The sequence below is a fragment of the Phyllostomus hastatus genome, unplaced genomic scaffold (assembly GCF_019186645.2).
Source record: "Phyllostomus hastatus isolate PE091 unplaced genomic scaffold, TTU_PhHast_1.1 phas_contig_80, whole genome shotgun sequence".
Taxonomy (NCBI): domain Eukaryota; kingdom Metazoa; phylum Chordata; class Mammalia; order Chiroptera; family Phyllostomidae; genus Phyllostomus; species Phyllostomus hastatus.
In genome coordinates this window covers 7,677,603-7,702,620 of record NW_025333960.1, presented here as the reverse complement: position 1 = coordinate 7,702,620, position 25,018 = coordinate 7,677,603, and the positions used below count along the sequence as shown (strand labels likewise).

Genomic DNA, 25,018 nt, shown 5'->3' with positions numbered 1-25,018 from the left:
TAAGAGCTCATAGCTCTTTATCAATCAGGCCTCTCATAGTGATTCAGGGAGGCATATTCTTCAATTAAATAAGCATTCAGTAACTAGAATGTATGAGTATGGAGTTGGGTTGATAAAAGTCTAGGCAGGTTTTATATCCTCTTTTGAAGCCAAGAATTATATTCTTTCCAACTAGGGTAAAAATATTGCTTGTGGGCATGAATACTCTAGATAAAACATCTTTTAATAATCTTCTCATTTAAATCTTAGGTCCTTTAATTGAAATAGATGGGGAAATGATTGGAGGGAAGAAATGGAAAGAGAAGAAGTAGAGGAGATTAAAATTTTTCTCAGAGAGTCCGAGTGCAGGCTCAGAAGGTAGGAGGCTTGCTGATGCTGGCACAGCTCAATCAAGAGGGCGAGTCCCCCAGTGTCAGACCTCCAGGGTGCTTAGTCATTTCAATTCTCAGACTGCTTCCCCTGGAAAGGGGTTTGGTGACACCCCAATGGTCCCAAGGCTCTCTGTAAGGAATCCCATGCTAAGTATTCAGGAGATTCATGAAACAAACAAACAAAAAAGAAGCTGAATGAATGAAACAGTGGTCATTAGCATTGACCAGCTTCATATACTCTTTTGACTCGGGTGAGTACCCAGTAATAAAAGTAACCTTTAGCAAAGGAGCAGGGAAGTCTCATTTGTGTGAGCAAGTCATGTTTAGAGGAAGTGTAGAGCCTTTAGGATAAATTGTGTTTGGAGGTGTAAAGCTAGCAATACTGGAGCTGCCCATAGAAACTTCTTGAGGATTTAACTCTAAGCAAACATGGGTCCTCTGAAGAAGCTTGTGGTGATTGTGGGGGGAAATCACCATAGAGCTTATCTTGCCTGCTTTCTTTGTTTAAGTATGATAAACCCACACCACCAACTGTCCAATGTCTGAAAACAGTTGTTTCATATATGCTGTCTAGTTTCTCTTTGGTTATGGGAAGAAAATGAGTTCAGTACACTTTATATCTCTTTTTAACATTTTAACATTTAAAAAATTTATTGTTTTTGAAAGCAAGAGAGGAAGGAGAGAAAGAGAGAGAGAGAGAGAGAGAGGGAGAGAGAGAGAGAGAGAGAGAGAGAGAGAGAGAGAGAGAGAGAGAGAGAAGATAGGAGAGAGCAGAGAGGGAGAGGGAAACAGATTTGCTGTTCCACTTATTTATTATTTCCTTGGTTGACTCTTGTATGTGTCCAGACTGGGGATCAAACCTGCAACCTTGGTGCCTCAGGATGATGCTCTAACCAACTGAACTACCTGGCCAGGGCACATTTTAACATTTTTTAAAAACATGATTGCATAATGGTTGGTATCTACCTACCTATCTACCTAAAAATAGGGTGCTCTAATTAACAGAACTTTTTTTTTTGGTAACAGAACTTTTTTTCTTTTTTACAGATCTTATTAATACATTTTATTGGACAAGAGATAACTCAGCAAATGTTCTGTAAATGTGTACAGCAAAATGCTGTATTTATGAGTTAAAATCATATTCTACTTTAGTGTTAGCATCAAGCCCTTAGGAGAAATTTTTAAAATCTTTTTTGTTAATATATATCAAAACTATTCACATTTAGGGCTGGACAGGTGGCTAAACACAGAACCGCACAGGTCCTTGCCTGCATAGGAACAGCGAGGGCTAATACTGAATGTCTCTTTCATATCCTGGCTCACAGCCACCTTCTGGCTATAATTCCATCTATCAGTCATTAAATAAAATCAGGAGAAAGCAACCCAGGTCTCTGGGAATCTCATCCCCTCCATAAGGAAAATGCTCTGCCAATTCAAGTTTCACTTAGGAAGACAGAAGATTTAAGACCTTGGTGACAATTATAATCCTCTGAGAAATTATTTTCCCTTAAAGTCAAGATAAGATAATAGTGTTTACCATACTTTCTCTTGACTGTTAAAATCCCTGGTGTCGATGTAGGCAACTTGTATGTGCAATTAAGCCTGCAAGAGAGGAAGGTCTCTCTTCCTCCCCAAAGCATCCTAACATACACACATGTCGAACCTCGGCTTCTTAGGAAGCAAGAAAGACACTGAGGTTTACACTTTCTAGTAGGTTGAGGAAGCTGTGCTCATAACATCTTCAGAGATTTTGGTACTGGCAGGGTGGATGCTTGCAAAGTACTTGACATCACTGTCACGATCCATCTGAAGAGCCATGCTGGTTTGTCCTACAGCTTCCTGAGGACAGCTGCCAGAGGTTAGAAAATAGTCTTTTTCTAGTAGAGTCTGTCTTAAGGTCTTTGCAAGAAGCACTCAAACATTTAGAACCCTATCATTTGCTAAGGTTAGCAAATATAGCATCAGGTATTGCACAGTAACTGGTCCATTGGAAGGCAATCATCTTCAATGACAGTCTGGCACACATATACAAAAGCTTGATGACCAGAGCACTTGGGACATCCACCAAAATATTCCACAAGCTCATGGATGAAATCTACCCCGAACACTGGTGGCAGCTTCTTCACCATCTCACAGACCAACTTGTAAGAAATCCAATGAACAAAAGAAACTTTATCTGCACATAGATTCAGAGCAATGGGGTGTAAATAGTCATAAACATCTCTGGTACTATATAATTCTAGAAGTAAAATCAGCTGTTCAGCCAGTTCAGTTCAAAAGCACTGATTTCTACTATTATCTGTCACCAAAAACTCCTGAAGCGGATAAAGATATTCTCTTCTTTTATCAATATGAAGAAGCTTCAGAAAATCATGCAAGCATTTAAGGACACCTATCCTGATCTCATAAAGGTCTTTTAAAAAGCCTTAAAAAATTGGAACCATCCCTGGCGGCGTAGCTCAGTGGATTGAGTGTGGGCTGTGAACCAAAGTGTCGCAGGTTCGATTCCCAGTCAGGGCACATGCCTGGGTTGCAGGCCATGACCCCCAGCAACCGCACATTGATGTTTCTATCTCTCTTTCTCCCTCCCTTCCCTCTCTAAAATAAATAAATAAAATCTTTTTAAAAAAGTTGGAACCAGGTCTGCAGCTGATCTCCAAGAATAACTGTAAGCTCATGGATGGAGAAGGCTAAAGTTCTGATGCCAGAGTCTCATAAGTCTCTCTCAGGCAGTGCCAGTTCTGCCTGCCGAGGGTCAGGGCCACCCCTGGGAAGCTATATGCACAGTGTTTAGCAATTTCAGTGTCCACTGTCTGTGCATGAGAAGGGTCAGTTATAGACAAGTACTGATCTAATAGAGCCTGAGGCACAACGTCTTATACTTTAGATCTCCTTTCCTCATCAGGGCTAAAACTACTACTGGTTTTCAAGTCTGAGTCATTATGAATATAACAATGGGTGGTCTCCATATCCTCAACATCACTGATTAAGGGCATGGAGGCATCATCATTTATTCTACAGTTTGGCAGCTCACTGACACCCAGATCATCTTGCACATCACTTTTCTTCTCGGCATCACTGGCCTCTTCGTGAGCATCCAGACTGGAAGTGCGGTGTGGCAGACAGCACATCCACTTGTGCTCTAACATCTTGATCATCAATATGCAGTTCTAGATTTTCTATCATTTCTTCAAGCTCCTTTCTGGTGGTCATAGTGATGTTTGAAGAACCCGGTATGGTTATTTCAGGTGTTTCTTCTGGTCTCTCTGGGTTGAGTGTATTCCCAGAGCTCTGCTCAAGCTCTATATCTAGATCTATTTCAGGAAGAGGAGTCCTCCAGAAATGGAAGGAGTTGTATAATTCCTGATCTAAGAGAACAGACTGTTGTGAACTGGTGCCAACCTCTGGCTGTAATGTAGATTTGTAGTTACCAGGTTTTTTATCATTCTCATTACTAGCTGCTTCCTGATGAGAGTCTGAGGACAAAGTACAAAGTAAAGAACTGTCCACTGAAACATTTATTTCACCTGGAAATTTCCTAGTAGTGTTGGCATGATCTTCCATAGTGTTTTCCAGATTGACACTGGAATTACTAATATTGGGATCTGAAGGAATATTCTCTGGCCTGATTTATGCATCCTTTGGGACTTCTTGATCTCTGATCCTATTTTTGTCTTCTACTGATATAGCTTTTGAACTTTTGTTTTCTTCTTTAAAATATTGGCCTAAGCTAGATGGGTTAGCAAAAGTAGATATGAAAGGTCCCAGAGACTGAAAAGCTGCTTGGCAAAGCCAACATGAAGGATCACTGATCAAATAAATCGCGCTGATAATTCAGTCTGCCAGATTACTTGGCATGTCCCACATGAAACCTCCATGAAGCATTCAGCACAAGCTTTCTGGATTCCCCATATGTTATCAGAACAAAGTTGGAAAAACCTGGGAAGCAACATTTCCTCAGTAGCTTGCTGGCAAACTACACTGCAAATATCTCCAAAATTGGCAGCACAGACCTTTTGAACGTGAAACATACCCCGATCACAGCACATCTTACAAAACCTTGGGAAGATAAGATACTCTGTAATGTCCTTTCCAACTACGGGAGCCATTTTGCACATTATAGTCACAGCTTCTGTTTTCACATTGTCATTGCTATTTGGGGCAGTGAGCTCTATGAGCACTGGGCACACCTTGGTCTCCACATCAAATTGCTCAGTTAACTCTTGCTCCAACAGAGCCAGCAAAGCTGCCTAACTTGTTTTTCTTACCTAATTATTCTGATCTGCGAGATATCTAACCACATTAGGTAGTAAGTATTTGGAAAAAGCATATGGGATTGAAGGCCAGTTTTCTTGACAAAATAATGCAATATGAGGCACCTGTTCCATCAGCTCTGCTCTCATAGTTGGTTCTGGATTGTCAGCTAATCTGCTAATTCTGTCTAAAACAGCAATACAATCTCTTTCGTCATTGCATACTTCCCTCAATGTATCTAGCAAACTCTGGGTCACCATTTGTCTGTTATATATGTTCTCATTTGCAGCATACTTGTCTGATCTCTCCAGTGGTTTCAACATTTCATCTGGTGAAACAAAGTCCAGGGCTCCATCTGTGTCCTCCTACAGGTCCGCTTGGAGCAGCGAGAGGTGATGACAGTGATTTGAAGCCTGGCAGAGGCTGAGGTCACACCCTCAGGGTGGTAACAGAACTTTTTTATTATAGTTTACCGTATGTAAACACAACCTGAACAATAAATACCTGATTTGCAAATAGCCCATACATAAAAGTGAATGAATATACCTTGCTTCATTTTTTTCCTCTTTTTATCTCATTTTGGAAACAACCCCAAAGTTTTCCCAATTACTATTATCAGGAAACATTCATCATATATTGCCATCACAACCTTTTTCATCAGAGATTTTACCCGAACACATTCCTTTGTTTCTGTCTCTCACCATTTACATTTTCTCCATGTATATGTACATTCTCTTCTATCTCCTTCCATTTTCTCCTCTTCCTTCAACTTTTACCAAGGAATTTCTAGAAAAATTCTTCTCTTTTTACTCTCTCTTCATATTATTTGTAAATCTAAGAGTGATTTAAATTATAAATTATAACTACAATAGTGCTAGTGATAAGTGAGTGTCAGAGAAGATTGTTATATATTTTATAATGAAAATAGATTTAATTACAAGTCCAATCACTTTCTTTTTAAAATATATTTTATTGATTGTGCTATTATAGTTGTCCCATTTCCCCCCTTCATTCCCCTCCACCCTGCACACCCTCTCCCACCCACATTCCCCCCCTGTAGTTCATGTCCATGTGTCATAAGTTCTTTAGCTCCTACATTTCCCATACTATTCTTGACTATTCCTCCTGTCTATTTTCTACTTACCATCTATGCTACTTATTCTCCATACCTTTTCCCCCTCTCTCCTTCTCCTACTCCCCTGTTGCTAACCCTCCATGTGATCTCCATTTCTGTGGTTCTATTCCTGTTCTAGTTGTTTGCTTAGTTCATTTTTGTTTTCACTTTAGGTGTGGTTGTTAATAATTGTGAGTTTGCTGTCATTTTACTATACATATTTTTTATCTTCTTTTTCTTAGATAAGTCCCTTTAATATTTCATATAATAAGGGCTTGGTGATGATGAACTCCTTTAACTTGACCTTATCTGAAAAGCACTTTATCTACCCTTCGATGCTAAATGAAAGCTTTGCTGGGTAGAGCAATCTGGGATGTAGGTCCTTGCCTTTCATGACTTGGAATACTTCTTTCCAGCCCCTTCTTGCCTGTAAGGTCTCTTTTGAGAAATCAGCTGACACTCTGATGGGAACTCCTTTGTAGGTGACTGTCTCCTTGTCTCTTGCTGCTTCTAGGATTCTCTCCTTCATTTTTACCTTGGCTAATGTAATTATGATGTGCCTTGGTGTGTTCCTCCTTGGGTCCAACTTCTTTGGACTCTCTGAGCGTCCTGGACTTCCTGGAAGTCTATTTCCTTTGCCAGAATGTGGAAGTTCTCCTTATTATTTGTTCAAATAAGTTTTCCACTGGTTGCTCTTCCCCTTCCCCTTCTGGTACCCCTATAATTAGGATGTTGGATTGTTTAAAGATGTCCTGGAGGTTCCTAAGCCTCTCCTCATTTTTTTAAATTTTTGTTTCTTCATTCTCTTCTGTTCGGTTGTTCCTTTCTTCCTTCTGGTCCCTTCCATTGATTTGAAACCTAGTTTTCTTTCCATCCCTATTGATTCCCTGTGCATTTTCCTTCATTTCTCTAATCGTAGTCTGCATTTATTCATCTAATTTGTGATCAAAATCAACCAGTTCTATGAGCATCCTGATCACCAGTGCTTTGAACTGTGCATCTGATAGGTTGGCTATCTCTCAGTCGCTTAAAGAAACTGATTGCAAGGCTTTCAATTCTGTTTGAGCCATCCTCCCCCCCCTTTGGTCTGGTCATGCCTGTTATGTATGAGAGGTGGAGCCTTAGGTGTTCACCAGGGCGGGGCACCCCAGTTGCTGGGTTGTGATGTTGCATGTGGGGGCGGGGTCCAAGAGGAAACAATGGCACTTGCTCCACTCTCTGTGGGACCTCAGCCCCTTCCGCTGCTTCCCCTGAGCAAACTGGGCCCCTCTGGTGCCAATTCCCATGTGGGTGGGCTTGAGCACACCATGGGACTTCCAAGGACCTCTCCTATGAGGCTGGGAGTCTCTCCCTGCACCTCAACCCCCACAGGTGTTTTCAGTCATTGCCCCAAGGCTCTATTTCCCAGCACTGTGATCCTGGGTTGCTTGCAGTGCCTTGCTTCACAATCCCCACCTCACTGGGTTTGCTGGTTGCCACCCCTTGGCCAGGGTCTGCCAGCTGCCGCTTGTGTGCTCAGGGTTTACCCGCTGCAGTCTTGTGAGCCCGGGGTGCCTTACACGCCAGGTCCCAATGCTTTCTGCTCTCCACACCATGACCCATGGCTGGCTGCCTGACTCTGCCCCTCCTACTGGTCTGGATGAATGTGTCTATTTTAACTTCTTGGTTGTCCGACTTCCATTCAGATCAATTTTATGTCAGTTCTGGTTGTTATTCTGTTTCTAAATTGTTGTTGTCTCTATCTTGGTTGCGCGAGGAGGCACAGTGTGTCTACCTATGCCTCCATCTTGGCCGGAAGTCCCCAATCACTTTCTAAAATGTGTTTCTCAAGCTATCTCCTGAGGCCCATTTTAAAAAATACCTATCCATTGTGTATTGATTTATTTGTAAAATACAATAAAAATAATTAGTATAAAAATACTCACATGCCTGAATATGTCCAGCGAAAGTCCAACCATTGTTAATATAACGAGAATGGTTTAAGTGACATCGATGTAACCTGGCAGCCAAGGAGGTGGACTGGAATGTGCTCAGTGATGACTTCCCTGTACTAGTCAGTGGGGGAACTAGATGCCATTTAGTGAGCATGTGTACTGCATGGCTGTTGCATTTAAAATGATGGAGCAAGTAGAGTAATGGATCTCTATCAAAGTTTACATTAAGATTGAACATTCCTTCATGTTAACTATTCATATGATTCAGAAGGCCAAAGCTATGGGCAATCAGTGATTGGCAGCTTCATCATGACAGTGCTCCCACTCATGCATCACATGTTATGCGTGTTTTTTTTGGTGAAATGTCAAATCACCCAGGGGTCTGAGCCCCCCCTATAGCCCAGATTTGGTGCCCTGCAACTTCTGGCTTTTTCCAAAACTAAAATCACCATTGAAAGGGAAGGGATTTCAGACTGTTGATGAAGATTCAGGAAAATGCCATGGGGCAGCTGATGGTAATTGAGAGAACTATGTGAGGTCCCAAGCTGCCTACTTTGAAGGGGACTGAGGCATCATTGTCCTATGTACAATGTGTCTTGTATCTTGTATCTTCTTCAATAAATGTCTCTATTTTTCATACTGTATGACTGGTATATTCTTGAACCAAAGCTTAGAGTCAGCATTTCTCCAAGGAGCATTGGGTCACTACTTCTGTGCCCTCCGACAGAGCAAGAAAATACCTGTATGCAGACTTACTCATGCATATATATATATATGCATATGTGTACACATTTTTATACATAATCATCTGTATCTATATTAAGGTACCCAAGAGTTCAGACTTAAGTCTCCAACTTTAATTTGTTTATAAAATGGTTCTACCCTTCTGCCCTTGCTTATCTGTAAACTTCCACTCATATAGTGAGAAACCTAGCTCTCTCATCTGCCATCCATTTACTTATTTGTTTAATCCCAGTACACATGTATGTAATGGTCTCAGAATTGTTAACATGTGCCTCCACAGGAAATAAGCTGATCAACTAGAGTACAGTGCTTATATGTGCAGTTCCTTTTGTCTTTAGTCTTGCAATCTCCATTAATTTCCAAAGTTACTTAAGTAACACCTTTCTTCTTAACCCCAGAGAGGTAATAACATACATTTGCAATACAGTTTGATTCTTTAGTCACAATCTAAATTCCATGATAAAATCCTTCAACTTCCTAATTAATTTTTCAAAAAATTGCAGTGAACCTTAAGGTTCACTCAAGGATGGGGGAGCCTAGGGGGGGTGGAGAATTTGAGCAAAAAAGAAAAAAGACTCATGGACATGGACAACAGTGTGATGATTTCTGGGGGAGAGGGCATAAGGGGATTAATTACAATAAAGATACAATAAATGCAATAGAGATTCAAAAGTTTAATTTTTTGATTGATTTGTTTTTTATTTAATTGTTAATGATTAATGTATTTTGATTGGATGCCATGTATCAAATACTATGGTATGGTATCATATAATACTGTGGTATCATTAATTTCATAATCTTAACATGTTTCCCACAATTTACCTATTCAACCTTCTACTACTCCTCCCCACAAATTTCTGGAAACCACTGATATAATCACCATCTCTGTAGTCTTGCCTTTTCCAAAATATCATACAAATGGAATCATATAGTATGTAGGCTTTTCAGACTGGTTTTTCACTCAGCAATATGCATTTAAGAGTCACCCTCCCAAACTTACTCTGACTCATATACATTCTTATATGTGTGTAAATATATAGGGAAGATATTTGGAAAGACACTTATTACTAGCTTCAGTTATTTCTGGTAGAAAAGAATTGAATTATGAATAGGAACAAATAGAGGAGGGGCCTTACAATTTTATTCTCTCTCTTTTTCTCTGTTGTCATATATATTCTCAATGATTTAGACTGTTCCCAGTGAGCACACATTACTACTGTAATTCTAAATATTATTTTAAAATATTTCATTTTATGTCACATTTGTTTTCCTTCTTTGTTCATGTCCTTATACATATCTTAGATTTTTATTTCTATAATTGATACAAATATTTTTCATTAAAAGCTTTACAATATATACAAAACAGATCTATCACTTTTTTATCACATATTTTGCCTATGTTTTGATGTTTAAAAAATTAAAACTGACTCCAGTTTTCCATACTTAGACCTTCATTCCTTTTCTCCCTCTCTGATATTTTTCTTTTTCCTTTCTTTTTTATTGCCCCCTCCCACACAAGGCTTACAAAGATAGTTTTCAAAGAACTACTCTGAAGACTGCCAAAATGTGATGATCAACCATTTCAAAATAAGGGCATAAAAATTGGCATTATCTTCCAGCAATTTCAACTACAAGTGTAGGAGCAGTTACAGATAAAGACAATTGCAACCTTGGACAAGGCCACAGTCATATACCCCTCTCTTCTCTCTGACCCACAAAAACTCTAAAACCTAATTTCAATTTAAGGAGCTAAAATTTGAGTGACTTCTTTGTGCAGTGAATTGAATAAAGTATTTAACCTCTGTCTGAGTATTTTAACTATTTTTCTTTGACAATGTTAAAGGAAAATTAGTTTCTGGTAAAAGTCTTTCCATGCAAAAAACAAAAGAACAAAGAAAAAAACCCAATTAAATCTCACAGCCAGGTAATTATGTAAAGAGATTTTATAAACAAGAGGAACAATAAAGTCAAAAAATATTGGTACCTCAAGGTAATCTCTGCAATGAGTAAACCTGGGAAAACTCTAAATAGCTGTTAATTAAAGTAAAACCAATGTCATAGTCATATGTCAATGAACTTCTGAATGATAGTGGAAGAGCTGTGACTGAAGGTAAAATGTATACAGAGAGAATGACTTCTAGGTGGATCATGGAATGATTGCAGAGTATAAACTATTGATGATCAGACAGGATCCAAGATGTCATGTGGTAAACTGCAAGCTGTTGTTTTTCTCGCAATCAAATTTATACCAGTATCATGAGCATGCAGATGACAATGTTGGATCATATGTTCAAAGAAATTCCATCATCTGAAGTCTGAGTTTCTATAAGAGAATCAGAGTCTTATAATACATTGTCCTCCCTTAATATCTAAGGCTAAAAGTTCTATCTCATCCCTATCAGTAACAAGGTGTTGTGTCCTCAGTGTCCTGGTGGGCAATCCTTGGTGTTTTCATGAGTTCACTGTATGCAAAATGAATAACAGAGAGGCTGTAGTACACAGGTGAACTTGTTATTCATGAGCACTAATGAGTGTTCTTTTTCTTTCCGGCCTTCTATGGTTCAGTCTCACCATTTCCTCCCTGTTTACCAAAATGAACCCATGTTCTAGTCAGGAAACATGGTCACTGTCCCAACAGGTTGAACTCTGATCCATCTCTCTGCAGTTGCTCACACCTTTCCATCTCACTTGGAATTTCCTCCTCTCCCTAACAACTCCTGGTTCAAGCACCTGCCTCCTCCATGAAGCTTTCCCACAGCACTTAATGTGTGAATTGTTCTCTCTCCTCTCTTTTACCCCTCACTTAGCTCAAATATTGAGTGTTCCCTTGCATTTTTATGGTCATTTAGAATTTGTATCCTAAGTTGTTTCACATTTCTTGTCTTATTCTGTGGGCATTAATTACATATATTTATAGAATTCATCTCAATGATACTGAACTTTTCTTAAGAATAGGATTGAAAATTTATGACTCTTTGCATCACACAGAGAATTTAACTCAATATTTCTCCAAGTGAAATATTTTGATTGCTTGGGGAAGTAGGCCAGGTCTCAGATACCAGCTCTAGGTACTGTATGTTCCTTTCTCTCTTAGAGGAAGAGTGCTTTTGGTCTTAGCACTTTTTAAACTTGTCATCCAGTTCCAAACCTCAGTAATTCTTATGCTACCTGAGTTTGGAAAGCACTGACTAGCTCAATGCTACTTGAAAACAATGCTGAACAGATACACCCTCCTGGTGTGTGTCTCCTCTCAGCACACTGCCTGCTCTGATGAACCCACCTCATAGCTTTGGAAATGTTGCTGGGGTGAGGGAGGCATTATCTGTAGAACTGGCAGTTGTTAGTAGACTTGTCTCTAAGAGAAATTTTAGCCCAGACTGGGAAACTCTGGCTTTGCTCGTTGGGGATGTGGCAACACTCAATGAGTGCCGTGGCATGAGGATGTGGTTGCAGTTGTGAAACTGGTACTTGGTGAATGGCTGAGGGCTCAGAGAACACTAGGGAAAGTTCAGGGAAAGAAGCACCCTTCTCTGCTTAAGGAGCAGTACAAAGAGGAAACAGAATCCTGAGCTCTGAGGGCTCGTTTTGTGTGCTCCTTCTTGGAACTTCAAACCTAATGTGTCATCTGTAGCATCTTCATTCTCCAGTTGAAGTCACCTTGGGGTCCTTTAAAGCACCACTGTCTAGTCCTACCTCACACCATCTAGAATTTCTTTGGGTAGGGGTGAAGTAGCAGGACATTTACAAAGCTCCCCTGTGGGGTTTTTCTTGAAATAAGAGTTTAGAATAACCTCTCTGTGACTATGTTTACTACAAAGATAAATAACTCTATAGTACAAAACAACAAAGCAATGACTCTATTGTACACAAACACAGCAAGTTGCAAAGACATTGTCACCTCATAGATTCTTTAAAAGCCAGTCTTACTATTTAAGTCTATATCTATCCTCTGCTCATACTAAGCTCAGCAAGCTTCTCAGGTCTCTAGAAAGACCCCTCCTCCTTTCCCACAGCTTCAGGTCAAATAGGCTTTCTCAGCTCATGCTTAAGACTCTGCTTACAAAGACATATATGAGTATGCAAACCTTTTCTTTAGAGAACCCATTCATTTGCTCTTTCCCTAAACCCAAAGTTCCCTTTGTAAATATTACATCTTGAGAACTGGCAAACATCCATCTCTAATCCTTGTTTTCACTACTTTTCTACAGAGCTCATTATCTTTTTGTGTATAGGAAAGTGGTAGATGGGGTGGGTCGGAGTGTGGGCTTCAGAGTAAAATTTGAGTTCAAACTCTGGCTTTTCCACTCCTATATGTGACTTGGGGAAAATCACTTACTTTATACCATGGTTTTCTTATTTTTAAAATGGGGATAATAGATCCTACCTTATAAAATTATTGGAAGCATTTAACAAATTAAAACTTGATGCTGGCAAGTATTCAATAAACCTTAAGTATGATAATGATTAACCCAGCCCCAGTATATAATGTAGGTGCCTCATTCTCCTTTCACAGGCCCTCACAGGGTCTTGGAGCCTTCTTGGGAGAACACAACAAATAGTGATTGAGTCCTATCAGATGCCAGTCACTTTACATTCACAATCTGTTTTAGCACCTCACTGATTCCATGAGGTAGATACTATTCAACCAACTACTAGGTGAAGAAACCAAAACTCTAGTCTCACTATGAGTGAGCCAGGTCAAATGGGAACCCATGTCTGTTTGAATTCCAAAGTCCTTCCCTCATGAAGCCAAGCAACCAATAAAAGGCAGAGGGCCTGGAACAGTGGCACAAGACTTGTCCTTTTTGCTGGAGAAAGAAGCACCCAGTTCCTTTTTCTCACACAATTCTCCATCTCTTTCACTTTTACAAGCACATTATTATAGACTGTCCTAGGATGAAGGCTGCACAAATTACCTAAGTTTCTTTGGTAAGGAGGTAGAAGACACAGGATGAGGAATGGATGTTCTAAATTTAGAATATTGAGCAAAAGCCACTAAAGAGTATTTATTGTCAAAAATAAAACAGATCTTTCTATAAAGACATAAGCTTTCCAGATATCTGTTCTATATTTTTCCAACATTCTTTATATCATCAATTCACTTAAAATTTACATAATTTTATACTGGCAATATCCCTATGAAAAACTACAATAAAACTCCTAATTAAATTTATCCATTAATTTTAAATCCCAATCTGCCAAGCAGTATATTAGCAAATGCCTGATTACAATGATCCAATAAAAACATTCACATTACTTTCCTTCAGGGAAAAACATTTACTTATTCTAGTAGTATAATGAATCACATTGTCAGAAACTGATATAAATGAGTCAAAATTAGCCAATGTCACTTATTCTTCAATTTCATTCCTATATGAATATAAAAGAAAACTTCTGGTTTTGTAAGCACTTTAAAAGATTCTCTCAGTTGCAGGATTAAAATAACAAATTCCCACAAAAATGGAGCAAAATAACTCTCATCTAGACTTAATTACTGAAATCACTCCCCTTATTTCCAAATTTAAGAGTCCCGAATTATACTAACTTCCCCCCTCCCCAGGATTTTATAATGATAAATCTAAATAATGAGTAATCAAGGTGTTACCATATCAACCACCCATCAGAAGCCTACTGACTCAATTATTTTAGAGCTTGGAGATCTATATTAAATCACAAACTTTTTCTGTTTTTGAGCAGAAAAATATCTTGGCAATCACCTCTTTCCCTCCACTCATGTCTCCACCCAATAACCTACCCTCTTTCTGGCCCAGATATGACTTGCGTAAGGTCACAGACTACATTAAAGAAAGGAGCTAGATCTAGAAAAAAAGGATTCTTGAAAACAACCATTAGTCCACTGGTAATGCCACTACTTTGTTGCTAATAACTAGATTGAGGTAATCAGGTATATGATATAATGCATGCAAACAAAGCAATACCAGAGAATATGGCATATAATAACTGCTCAAGAAAGTCTAGCTGCTATGATTATTATTGTTACTATTAAGTATAACATGAACTTGGTTTATGTTGGGGTCAAAGCTCTTTGTATAATACCATATTGATGTTGCTGAAAAATAAAAATAGATAAATGCCATCTTTAAGATGGATTAGAACCACAATATTCCTCAAGAAAAAATGGTGGTAATATTGGTACGGGTTGGGAGAGCTTGGGAGACGTAGTAGGGAGGGTGCAAATTTTACAACATTGTGTTATTAATATTAGGTTACTCATCAAGAAAAATCTATTTCTTTCATCTTGGTACTGTGATCAAAAAATGAAGAAGAGAGCCACTGAAGATACATCATACATTGGTTTCTGTAAAACAGACATTCTTCTGTTGTGAATATGTGCACTCTCACACACTCATAATCTGTATGATAGTTTCTTGTATTAAACAAAGAAAAACTCTTGGCACAGAAATGGCCCAGAACTACTTTCCAATCCAAGAAGAATGTGAATGAGGTGAAGGTGATATTTTGGACAGTAATAGGACATAGGAATTTATGCTTCTGGTGGGCTTGATTTCAACAGTCTTTGCTAATATTTTTATGATCTTCCAAGTCTAGAATAGAAGTCTGTGGATTTAGTGATCCTCAAGGATGAAAATAAGTCCTCTCTAAGGGGGCAACATAGAATCTCCTGGGGTCACCTTTTCAAACTGCACACCATTTGCCTGATCTCATCCTCTACCCTATCTTTCTGATAAATTTGCTTACAGAATGCTCCAGCACCCTTGAACTCCTGGGATGGGGTGGTGTAGTGGATAATGAATAAAAACTATCCTTGAGAATGTTGGGGCTGGCAAAGAAGCTTGAGCACCACCAGTAGGTGGTGGCTAAATCTCTTCCCAATCTCAAATTCTGTGGTGCAATCAGGATGAGTCAAGTGTTCAACACTAACTGTCGGGCAAGGGAAAAAATAGTTTTTATGTACAAGTAAAAGCAAGGATACACTGTCAGAAAGGCAAGGAAAAGCAGATATCCACAGGAAGCCAGGTTTGTGTTTCCAACCCTTTTAAGACATTTCCTCAGTGTTAGTTGAATGTCTTTGCTGGAAAAAGATTAGATCTATCTTTAAAGGGATATTTCCTACACAATTCTCTCTCTTTCTTATGGCATCCCATCCACATGAGCATAATACTGCTTTTTACACATGAGTTTTCACTACTTTGGCTTCCAATTCCATTTTCCCCCTGTATTGCATCATATGAAAAACACAGCCAATGTTTAACCATCCTTTTTCATTAGTCTCTTACTTATGCTTTAAACATGTTTCCATGCCAAACCCTTAGACACTTTTTGTGTGTGTGGGAAAATTGAAATCTGACAGGTTTTACACTACATTGTTTTTTTAAGGTTAGAAAAACTTTGCATTGGGTCCCCTGGGCTCTGCATCATGGCTTTGAAGACATTTTTTGGCACTATATGTCTTAACTATTTGCCAATTTTCTGTAATTGGGCTTTATACTACATGTGCTGAACACTGCCTTATAATAAAGGCATTCTGTCCAAAGGACACTTTTGTACCAGGTAGAAGGTGTGCTGTCTTCAGAACTATAATTGTTGATGGACAAGTTGCAGCCATTTGGAATTTCCTTTTCATTTAACTGTTAACCATCTCTGATGTCACATCCAGGATTCATTTGGAATGTCCTTTTCATTTAACTGTCTACCATCTCTGATGTCACATCCAGGATTCATAAGGGAACATTTATATTCTATGAGCATTTTAAATATACGGTCTATTTCCTTGCCTGAACACATTTTCACCTCTGAGAGAAATGTGAAAAATGAAGCAGGACCAGTACTCTCAGGACCAGTTTCTCATCCAGGCTTTTTCCTGCACTGCTTCTTATGTCAACAAGACCAAGTTCAACACATAAGCCATGCAAACTTCCATATTGGGGATACAGAATAAAAAGTAGTAAATGTAGGCACTTTTATTACATGAAACTATAATTTTCCCCAAGTAGCTATAATGTACACTTGTATTTAAATACCTCATTTTAAAGTCCTATATAGTTAATAACTGATAAAGTTACAGAGTCAAAAAGAAGGAGACTAATACCAAGTAAGTGGTTCCTCTGATGAATCAGGTACTGTGTTGATGAATCAGGTACTATTTGCTATTGTTTCTATTATACATGGACATTTCAGGCACAAATTACTGAGAAGTAATGAGTGGTGAGGCTTATGAAACCAGATCTACTGGCTTCAAATCACACTACCCTATTTCTTACATGCAATAAGTAGTAATATAAGAAAACCCTAACACTATTAGGAAACTGTAGGGAAAGGGCATTAGTCATGGGAAGTTGAATTACAGGATTCATTTATTTTTTAATTTTTTAATCCTCACCTATGAATATGACATTGATTTTAGAAAGGGGAAGAGAGGGATAGAGAGAACGAGAGAAGCATTGATGTGAGAGAGACACATTAATTGGTGTCCTCTCTTATGTGCCCTGACCAGGGACCAAACCTGCAACCTAGGCATGTGACCGGATTGGGAGCTGAACCCATGAACTTTCGGTTTACTGGACGATGCTCCAACCAACTGAGTCGAACTGACTGTGGCAGGATTCATTTACTAATTTATTCTTGTATTTCTGAGCCCTGACTCTGTGTTGGGGGCTATAATTAGTGCTAGGGATACTTAGGCAAATATGACACAATTCCTTTCATTAAAGAGCACCATATTTCAAAGAGAATATTAGATATGGTGGAAAGATTTTAGAAAAGTGGAGCTGATTTACTCACCCTGTAGAAAGATGATTGGCAAGTTTTTCCACCCATAGAATTGCTTTGCCTAGTTGATAGGTGGACAATGATGATGACTCACTTCACCACTTCCTGAGCAGTAAAGCAACAGGAGTTAACTCTGAAGAGTACAAGAACTCCTTGCTGACCACACAGGAGAGGATTTCACTTCCTAAGTAAGAAACTGCTTATCTGCTCTTGTATTTTAATTTATAAGAAGGACACTAAAGAAAAATCTGAAAATTAATGACCAAGGAGTTTAATTTAGTGCCAGAAAAGTCAGAAAAATATAAGGGAAAAGGCTGGATAATCAATTTATGGAGGCCTGCTCTCACAGGGCAAAGAAATTTATCTGTAAAAAACAGTTGTAGCTAAGTTAAAGCTACTCAAGGAAGAAACAAACATATCTACAAAGGAAACAAATTGGCAGAAGTCTAACTAAAATCAAGGTCTTTCCACTTCAAGTCCAGGAAAAATGTTTCTATGTTTTCTGGGGTAAGGTTCTAAGTTTCTAACAAATTGAACAATCTGGATGAAAAGGATTAATTCCTAGAAACATGCAATCTTCAAAACCTAAATTAAGAAGAATCAGAGAATCTGAATAGATTGATTACAACTACTGAAATTGAAGCAGTAATAAAAAAATGCCAACAAACAAAACTCCTGGAGTAGAGAGTTTCACAGGTGAATTTTAGCCCCCATTGATATTCAGCCTTCAGTGTGATAGTAGTTACCCATCCCCCTTGCTACACCACCATATCAGGCAGTTATATGGATGGCAACCAGTGTTCCTTGTGTGCTTTGCTGGAGTCATAGTGGGCAAGAAGGACATTCTTCCCCAAATATTAGGGTTAGTTTTTGAATTACATACTGCTCCTTCTGGTCACTGACTTCTGGACTGCATTGTTTCAATCTTCACTGACATATTCCAGGAGATTTAATAAGCTACGCATTTTTGTGAGGTGTTTTTTCTTTTCTTTTTCTTTTTTTGATATTCAAGAGCAAACAAACATACAGAGAGCAATTTAGAAATGTATAATACATGCCTAGGGAAAGAGCAGAAAAAAATCTCAAGTTTTTACCTCAAACTAATTCCCCAGTTTAAAAAACCAAGCACATCATAGGCCTGATTTTCAGAGTTAGCACATTATAAAATTTTAATGTACTGTTTTCAACAAAATGTCACAAGGCATATAAAGAAACAGGAAAATATGACACTTAAAAGCACAAAGTAAATTTATATAAATCAAACCAGGAGACATGCAAATGTTGGACTTACTAGACAAAGACTTTTTAAAGTATATTTTATTGATTTTGTTATTACAGTTGTCCCATTTTTTTCTCTACTTTATTCCCCTCTGCCCTGCACCACCCTCACACCAGCATTCTCCCCACTTAGTTCATGTCCATGAGTTGTACATATAAATTCTTCTCCATTTCATATACTATTATTAACCTCCCCTGTTTATTTTGTACCTACTGTTTGTGCTTCTTATTCTCTGTATCTTTTTCTATATCTAAAAAGGTATAGACAAAGACTTTTAAAAAAATGTCTTAAAGATGCTAAAAATACTAAACCAAGCCATTGACAAAGGCAAGAAAATGATGTGTAAATGAAATGAGAATATCAATAAAAAGATAAAAATCATAAAATAAAAACAAAAAATAGGGTCTGGTGCTGAAAAGTACTGCAATGAAAAAATAACTGCAATAAATAAACTAGAGGGATTCAAAAGCAGATTTGAGGAGGGAGAAGAAAGAATATGGAAACTTTGAGATAAGACAATTGAAATGATCAAGTCTGAGGAACAACAACAAAAACAATGAAGTAAAATGAACAGAGCCTAACAGACCTGTGAGACACCATTAAGTAGACCAACAAATGCATTATGGGAGTCTCTAAAAAGAAAGAGAAAAAGAAAGAAGCAGAGAGAATATTTTTAGGAATAATGGCTGAAACTTCCCACATCTAAAGAAAATCATGGATTTTCAAGAAGCTTATAAACTAAAAAAGATGCACACTTGGAGAAAACTATGTTAAAAGGTAATGAAAAAATCTTGAAAGCAGCAAGAGAAAAATGACTCTACATACATGCAATCCTAAATAAAATAGCAGCTAATTTTTCCTCAGAAACCTTGCAGTCCAGAAGACAGTGGGTTGATATACACAAAATGCTAAAAATAAACTTGTCAATCAAGAACTGCATATCTGGCAAAAACTGTCTTTCAAAAATTAGGGAGAAATTAAAATATTCCCAGATAAACAAAAAGTAAAAGGAGTTCATTACCACTAGATCTCCTCTGCAAGCAATGCTAAAAGAGGTTTTGTAGGGTGAAATGAAAGAATGCTAAACAGTAACTTGGAACCATATTGAAGAAATAAAGATCTTCAATAAATTTAAATACATGGGCAACTATAATAGCTAGTAGTATTAGAATTTTGGTTTGTAATTTCACTTTTAAATTTTTATAGATGATTTAAAAAATAAATTCATTAAAATTATTCTTTCAACTCCATATGGAAATTTACTGAAATAGTTCATATTTGGACAACAAGACAAATTATATTCTCTGACAATAATGGGGTTAAATGAAAAGTAAAGGAGAAATATTTCTGAAAAATCCTCAAGTATTTGGAAACCAACTGCATATATAAGTAGCCAATGAATCAAAAAGGAAACTCAAATGGACACTAAAAATATTTTGGACTGACTAAAAAATAAAATGTACCATATCAAAATTTATAGAATGCTGCTAATGTAGTATTTAGATGAAAATTTGGATTTTTTTATCAAAGTATTTCTAAATACCAATATTAGAAAATAGTAATTCCAAATAAATTAATATCCATCTTTAGAATAGCAACAGAGAGGAGAAATTTTTAAAAAATTAAACACTGAGTTTAATTCAAATAAGCCAATTAAAAACAAAGAAGAAAAGAAATTAAATTCATTTGTGTTGAAATAAATGAATAGAAAATAGAAACCAATACCAAAGAACAAGAGCTAGTTCTTTGGGTATATTATATAATAAATTGTTAAACTCTCACTGGACAGTACAGGAGAAAAGAAAGAAGGCACAAATTACTAATCTCTGAAGTAATTAAGTAACATCATTGCAGATTCTACAGATATTCAAATAAAAATTAGTAAAAATTATTAATAAGTTTTTGCCAATAAATTTGACATCTTACATGCAAAGGCAATTTTTTGAAAGACACAAACTACTAAAACATATTAAGAAAGAAATAAACTGAGTAATCTTATGTCTATTAAATATATTGAATTGTGGTTAAAAACCTTCCCATAAAGAAAAACCTCAAGTCCTTATGGTTTCACTGGTGAATGCCTGCAAACACTTGAGGAAGAAAATAATAGGAATTCTAAACCAGCTCTTCCTGATCATTGCAAAACAGGAAGTATTTCACAATTCATTATATCAGGCTAGCATTATCCTATACAAAAACTAAAACAACTTAATAAAAGAAAATTATCAGCCACTAACTACTATGAACATGGGTGTGAAAATTATAAATAAAATTTTGTCAATACAATTTCAAAAATATGTAAAAATGATAATAATACTTGACCAAATAAGGTATATCCTAGAAATATCAGGGTGGTTTAAAATTTAAAAATCAATTTACCATATTAACAGACTAGAAAAGAATAAAAATGATGATATCAATAGATGCAAAATACCAATTGGCAAAATCTAATGCCCATTGTGTATATAAATGCTCAGCAAACTAAGAATAGATGGAGATTTTTGTTAATCTGATAAAGAATATCTATGAAAAATCTACAATCAATATCATTTACAATGAAAGACTAAATGTTTCCCTCCCCCCAAAAGAAGAACAGAACAAGGATGCCTATTACCACCACCTCAATTCACATTAAGCTGGAGTTTTACTTAGCAAGTATGGTACTAAAATACCATATACATATGGTGTGTGTATATATATATACACACACACACACCAAATATAATAATTATATAATATATAATTATATAATACATATGTATATATAATATATATAATGCATATATAATTATTGAAAGGATGAAGGGAGACTGTCTTTTAAAAATTTGATTTTTAACAGAGATGTAAAGCTAATTCAGTGAAGAAAGGAGAGTCACTATAATCAATGATTCTGGAACTATTTGACATCACAGGCCAAAAAACAAACTTCCAGAAGAAAATATAGAAGAAACCTTTGTGAATTTGGATTTGGCAAAATTTTTCTTAAATCCCACACCAAAAACATGATTCATAAGAGTACTATAAGGTGCACTTCATCAAAATTTAAAAGTCTGCTCTTGCAAGTAAATTATTAAAAGAATAATAATTCACAAGTGGAGAAATACTTGCAAAATCATATATATGATAAATGTTTTGAGTCCAGATTTTATAAGCCACTTTTAGAACTCAATACTGAAAAAATAAACTGTTTTTCTTTTTTAAAGACTTTATTTTTATTTATTTTTAGAGAGGGAAGGGAGGGAGAGAGAGAGAGAAACAACAATGTGCGGTTCCTGGGGGCCATGGCCTGCAACCCAGGCATGTGCCCTGACTGGGAATTGAACCTGCAACACTTTGGTTCGCAGCCCGCGCTCAATCCACTGAGCTACGCCAGCCAGGGCTTGATTTTTTTTAAACAGGTAAAATATCTTAACAAACATATCAAAAAGATATATAAATGTAAAAGTCAGTTCATAAAAGATTGTCAGCCTATTAGTCACTAGGAAATTGTAAATTAAAATGAAACCACAGTGGATCACCAGTACACAACATTAGAATGTCTAAAATTTAAAAAGATCAACCATACGGAGTGTTAGTGAAGATGAAGAATGAAACTGTCATATTACAAAATGGCTAAATCTCTAAGTCATAGTGAAAGTTGCCAGATCTGCTCCCTGTCCCTCACACTCTAGGCAAATCATAATTATAATAAATGTATGGTATGAGTCCATTTATATAAAATTCTAGAAAATGTAAACAAACCTAGTTACAGGTAGCACACCAATAACCATTGGGGTGGGATGAGAAGAGAATAGAAGGGTAGGAGATAGTAAAATCAGAGTATGAAGAAACTTTTGGGTTTGATAGGTGTGTTCATTTCCTTGATTGCGGTGATGGTTTCATGGGTATGTTTATGTCAAAACATATCAAATTGTACACTTTAAATATATTCAGTTCACTGCATGTTAATTATATCTCAAGAAAGCTATTAAGAACCATAATTACACTACTTATACCAACAATGCATAACTAGCAAGTTTATAAAATTTTCTCAACTAAAAGCTTCTTTAGAGAAACTCTGAAATAGAAAAGTAAAGAATCTTGGTTCTCATTTTCAGAGCTAATCTCTCATCCTTTGAGTCAGAGTTGCTTAGAACTAAACAGGAGACAAAATAGCAAAAGTTACCGCATAAGCAATATTCTGAATCATAATAAGCCAAGCAGTTATGAGGCAACATCATTACTTTATTTATTTTCAAAATACTTTACAAGCCAGCCAACTCAGCTTGTTTACAACCAAACTAAAAAATTAATGAGGTGTTGCTGCAATCAATTAAAATCCAGACCAGGATGAGAATCTTAACTCCAATAAACAAGATGGTGACACTTTCCAATAAAATGTTTGATAGCTAAATAATTGTTTTGTTCCAAATGCCCTTTCTCAAAAGATCACTTTAGGTTTAATTTTTCATAAGCTGTCATTTTAGCTTGAAGGAGCAGTCTATGTTTTTACCACAAAAATTCTATCACCATTATTTTGCTATTAATGTTTAAAGTTGAAAGAAGTTAAATGCACCATCTAGGCATAGTTTATAATTGTTTACTAATACCAATTATTTGGAGAAAATTCAGAAAAATATAACTTTATGTCTAGTCTTTATTTATCTTCTTATTGTCAATGATTAAATGTAAAATGAGTGCTCTGGCTGGCGTAGCTCAGTGGATTGAGCGCTGGCTGCGAACCAAAGCATCGCAGGTTCGATTCCCAGTCAGGGCACATGCCTGGGTTGCAGGCCACGGCCCCCAGCAACCACACATTGATGTTTCTCTCTCTCTCTTTCTCCCTCCCTTCCCTCTTTTGAAATAAATAAATAAAATCTTTAAAAAAAATAAAATAAATGTAAAATGAGTTATTTGTTTGATCTAGCAAGTATTCACTAGACCCTGGGCACACTAGGCACAACTCAGGATATGAAGGGAATATCAAGATAAATTAGATGTGTTTCCTGACTTTGATTGCTAGGCAAATCTTCTAACACTGCTCCTTGCCTGAATCCACATGCTATGTTTCAAAAAAGACTAGCTCAATTCACTTACATTAGGTCCACATCAATAGGTTGCCTCATTTTGCTATTGTTACAGATATCCCTCACATGGACTCAAATTAGAGTCTTTGGACTTCTAAGAGTGAAAAGAAATGAAAAGATTGAGTCACCAAAGAAATCATTTTGGAACCTGGTAGTATGGAAACATTGTTCACAAATATTCGAGAAAGCAGTGGAAACATTACTATAGGCTTACTATTTTATGAAGGTGGTTATGCTCAGTAGAGCTAATAGGGAACAAGCTTTGGAGTCAGGCAGAATGGCAGAATTAGGCTCAAATTCTGGTTCTATCATTCAATAAACATGTGGCCTTGATGTGTTATTCAACATCTATAAATCTCAGTTTGTCTTTTAAAAATAAGCATAAAAATAATAGCACCTACTATTAACTAGGGTTATTATGAATATTAAATAAGAAATAAAAGCACTAAGGCTGGTTCTCCATTGGCATGGAAATAAAGAACAAACTGAGAGTGACCAGAGGGGAGAGGGAAGGGGGACAATGGGGGAAAGAAGGGGAAGGGTCATGTCAAGGAAGTGTAAAGGGCCCATGTACAAATATAATGGGGGTAAGATTGAATGTGGAAGGTGGAGGGTGGGTAGGGAAGGGGAGAGTAATGGGGGGAAAATGGGGATAACTGTAATTGAACAACAATTAAAACATTTTTTAAAGAAATAAAATATAACCAAAGACACTGAAATTGAGAAAAGGCTGACAGTGACCAGAGGGGAGAGGGAAGAGAATTTCAGGGGAATAAGGTGAAGGGATTGCAGGAACAATTATAAAGCACACATGAACAATAATGGCAGGGGGGTGGAAACAGGAGGGAGGTGGGGAGGGTTGGGGTGGGAGGAAAAGGCAGAAAACTGTACTTGAACAAAAATAAAAATAAATAAATAAATACACTAAGCAAAATATCTCCTACAAAGTAACTGACAAAAAATGATAGCTATTTTTCATCATGTAACAAGCACCTACAATTACATTGCCTAAAACCAAAAGTCTTATTTAGACTCAAAATTTACAAATAAAATATATGAAAGACTATACTTGCATATTGTCATTAAATTTCTAATAAAAGGCTTGAATACCTAATTAACTATTAAGACAACTTATTTAACACATTTATTTAATAAACACCTATTTACTGTTCTTAATATGTTCTAAGATTTGTTTTGTACAAATATTAACTCATTTAATATTCATGACAAATCTATGGGGAAACTATGATCATAATTTTATATATATACACACACACCTCTCTCTCTCTCTCTCTATATATATATATATATATATAGAGAGAGAGAGAGAGAGATAGATAGACAGATAGATACATATGAGGTTTGTCCAGAAAAAGTCTAGCCATTTTTAATATAATGAGAAGATTGTGGCCATTGCATTCAAAATGACTGAGTGAGTAGAGCAACAAATCTGCATCAAATTTTGCTTTAAGCTTGAATATTCCTCTGTGGAAACTATTAGGATG

General features: G+C 36.8%; 1 protein-coding gene and 1 pseudogene across 1 annotated transcript in view; both read right to left on the bottom strand.

Moving 5' to 3' along the window:
- Positions 1-25,018, bottom strand: part of PIEZO2 (piezo type mechanosensitive ion channel component 2) — a 503,470-nt gene that overhangs the window by 159,516 nt on the left and 318,936 nt on the right. The window lies entirely within an intron of this gene.
- LOC123826293 lies at positions 2,079-7,341 on the bottom strand (annotated as a pseudogene).